This window comes from Pygoscelis adeliae, unplaced genomic scaffold (assembly GCF_000699105.1).
Source record: "Pygoscelis adeliae isolate BGI_AS28 unplaced genomic scaffold, ASM69910v1 Scaffold87, whole genome shotgun sequence".
NCBI lineage: Eukaryota > Metazoa > Chordata > Aves > Sphenisciformes > Spheniscidae > Pygoscelis > Pygoscelis adeliae.
Window position 1 is genome coordinate 4756227 of NW_008825098.1, and position 3397 is coordinate 4759623.

Sequence of the window (3397 nt, forward strand, 5' to 3'; positions counted from 1 at the left end):
TCATTACTGGATCCAGTCAGACACAATTACCTCCATCACTATCTCAGTTCCTAACTTCAAAGAAACACACATTTTCTTGTCTGCTTTTTTTCTCCTTGCAGCAGCCTCAGCTTGACGTCCCTGGAATTTCTTCCACGCGGACTAATTAATAAGACTTTGACTTATCATATTCACTTCTCTTCTTTGATGTCCTACCTTAGTCAATCATCCTATTTAATTAGAATTTCAATGATAACTTTACTTATCTCATGGCTAGATGTAAATTAAAATAACGGGATTTTAATTCTCTTTCTTACGGGGTTATGACATTTCTGACAGAAAAAGTTTCAACCCAAATATGATGTTATGTACTTCCTATGCTAGGAGAGCATTCCACTAAATTGTTTTTCCCTTTGCTACAAAATAATTTTGCTTGTTTAACAAGCTCCACTGAAATGGAAATGAACTACAGTTTCTCATAACGTAATTTGCACAGGTCTGTGTTGTGGAAGGTTATGTTGATATAAATGAATATAATCAGATTGTGACACGCCACATAGTTAATGAGGAAAGGGAATGAGGTTTTTAAGAAAAAAAATAGCTCTGAAGAGGCAATGGACCATAGGACCTCTTCTTTCTGCACTTTCTGGCAGTTGCTAGTGCTTTTCCAAGGTTTCTCGCTTCCTTCCCTCATTTACAGACCTAATGCTGCTGGTTGTATCCAAGCAGCACCTGTGGTTGGATTCTGATTTCAATGAGACATTCTAAAACACATATCCATCCGCTGTTCATAGAAATGGTATTGTGGCTGTGGCTTAACGGGAGCAGTACATCCCTCAGCTATCACTTTTTTTCCGCTCTGCAATACCCAGTATGTGCTTGCAGGCTCACTTTCCTTCTCATGCCTCTTAGAATTTGCCAGTCTAGATCGGTATGACAGCAAGTGAATATGAGCAAAACCAACCTCTCATTCTTTCACTGAAGCTTATGGTGCAGGATAGCCCTAGAAGGATCCGTGAAGAGAGGCTGATGGAGCAGCAGAGTCCTCGTGGGGCCTGGGAGATCCCTGGAAGTGGGACAGGAGGGTAGGAAAGGATGCTTTCCAGGGGTCCAGCCGGGTTTATCGAGCCTTACTCATTTGGCCGTTCTTGCTCTCACTCTGGTGGAACTTCCCATGTGATCAAGCGAACGGTTGTGCACATAGATAGGGACTTTCAGATAAAAGAGAGGTAAGGAGAGGACCGTGTGGAAAAGAAAGCAAGGATGGTCAACATATCAAGAACTGGTCTTAAACTGTGAACAAGGCGTTCTTCTAGTGCAGTAAACAGAATATGGTAACAACTTGCTGGCCGGTGCAAAATGCGCCACATCATTACTAATCTGCCATCAGAGATGATTATCTTCCTAATCATCTCTGGTGGAAAAGAGGTTTCCAGTTTTACACTGCCAATAAGCAAATACACCCTGGAAGCCAACCTCCAGTTTTCTTAAGGAGAAAAGCCCACATCCTCAGGCCCTATGCTTCCACTGACATCCTAGGCAGAGAAAAAATGGGTTTTATAGGATGCCACTGTTACTTTTCCAAGTCGATGGGTTGTGCATTTGCTAATCCAGCCCCATTGTTGTATTTGAGGAAAGAAGAAAGTGCAGAAAGACTTAATGAGACATGTCGGACATGGAAAATAACTGCTCCCAAAAGAGATGGTTCGGTCCTGTGAAGAGGTAGGAGTAGCAGAGAACATGAGAGAATCACTTGACTAGCACTAATCTGTACAAAATGGGCTTAGTGAGCTCCTGCTTCAAACTTTATCCCCACATTAGATAACATTAAACCAGTTGTCATAAAGCTAACATTTCTAGATGCTCTGGCGAGCCGTTTGCCTGACAGCCCTGTTCCTCTTACAAAATAAACTGAAAATGTTTGAAAAACTAGGCCAGCGCGTCAGCAGAAGTGAACTGCTGGAATTTAATTGGCAGCTCCTAGATTTTACACCAGTTGAGTTTAGAGCCCAAATCGGGCAAGTTCAAAAAAACATTGATACCGTTGTTCAATAATAAAATAGTAATCTGTTGCACTGACAACATCTAAACTAAACTGTTCCATCATAATTTAATAGTGTTGTTCTTTAACAATTGGATTCTGTTACACTTTTATATTTAGGCATGATTATTTAATCTAATTTAATTGGCTTTCTTATTCCCCTCAGGGTTCTGGGCCTAGAAAGTTCATATTAAATACTCTAATTGCTCTGAAATTTACTTGTCGTCTGAAATATGCTCCCATTTTAAATATACCCTAAAATCTAGTTCATACATATTTTCTCTTCTTTCATGAATTAGAAAAATTCTGGTGTCCGTAATTTGCACTTAAAAAGAGTCAATAATTAACCAAAATAAAAATTATAGATCGAAAACAGGGGGGATGCAGTACAATGAACTGCGAGTTACAAACCCGTAAATAAGGCCAGGAGCACACATCAAAGCTGTCTGAGCACCCGCCACTCTCCAGAAGCAAAGCTGAAGCCGCTAACGATGGCAGCAGCATCCTACATATTTAATGCGCAGGTCCCTGGTTATCGCTGCAGAGCATTGCTCAGGCCAGCGGAGCACGAGAGCATTTCGGGGCCTACAGCCGCTGGGCCCAATCCTGCGCTCCTTGCCGATGGCGATTTCCCATTGACGCTATACGAAGACTTTGCCCGTACAAGTCAGCACCAACTGCGGCAGCGGTCACAGCGCGTTCGCCTGCCCCGCGGGAAGGAGGGGATGGACTTTGTGCGGCAGAATGGGACCACCACCAGCAGCAGAGGCTGGGGAGCAGAAGGGATGGGAACGCGTGCTTTAAAATCTCTTGGTCTTTGATGCGTCAGTGCCACGTGGCGGGGTGGGAGCAGGATCCATTAGGGCGGCCACAAGTGGGTAGCGGGGCCTTCCTATCGCCAGCCAGCTGCCGATTTCAGAGCGGAGAGGCCAGCTCTGCTTGTCAACGTGCTTCTCAGCTTGTCAGGGACCTGCATGCGTGGGATGGGAGCTAAAACAAACGTCTGGGAGAAGAAGTATAATCCGGTGGGGCTTTTTCTAGCGAGCGTTCCTCCTTTCCTTCCTGCGAAAGCAGTGCTTAATGCAATGGCAAGGGGCTGACAGGGGTAGCTTTTGTGTGTTTATTTTCTAATAACTGCAGATTTGGTAGATCTGACACCACTGGACCGTTGTTTCTGACTGTTGACAAGCTATCTTACGCTCCCTTAGCTCTTGCTGTTTCCTTTCTTTTCTCTTTTCTTTTTTTCTTTTCTTTTTTCTTTTCTTTTTCTTTTGTTTTCCTTTTCTCTTTTCTTTTTTCTTTTCTTCTCTTCTCCTTTTTTTTCTTTTTTCTTTTCTCTTTTCTTTTTTTTTCTTTTCTTTTCTTTTTTCTTTTCTT

The 3397-nt window shown here is 42.9% G+C and overlaps 1 protein-coding gene across 1 annotated transcript in view; it reads left to right on the forward strand.

Annotated features, from left to right (window-relative positions):
• The first annotated feature begins 2883 nt into the window (after positions 1-2883).
• The window catches only part of RPL34 (ribosomal protein L34), a 6110-nt gene continuing 5596 nt past the window's right edge, over positions 2884-3397 (forward strand). Inside the window, exon 1 of the mRNA XM_009327062.1 lies at positions 2884-2894. The gene's annotated coding sequence lies outside the window, so the exon portion shown is untranslated. The remainder of the gene's footprint in view (positions 2895-3397) is intronic.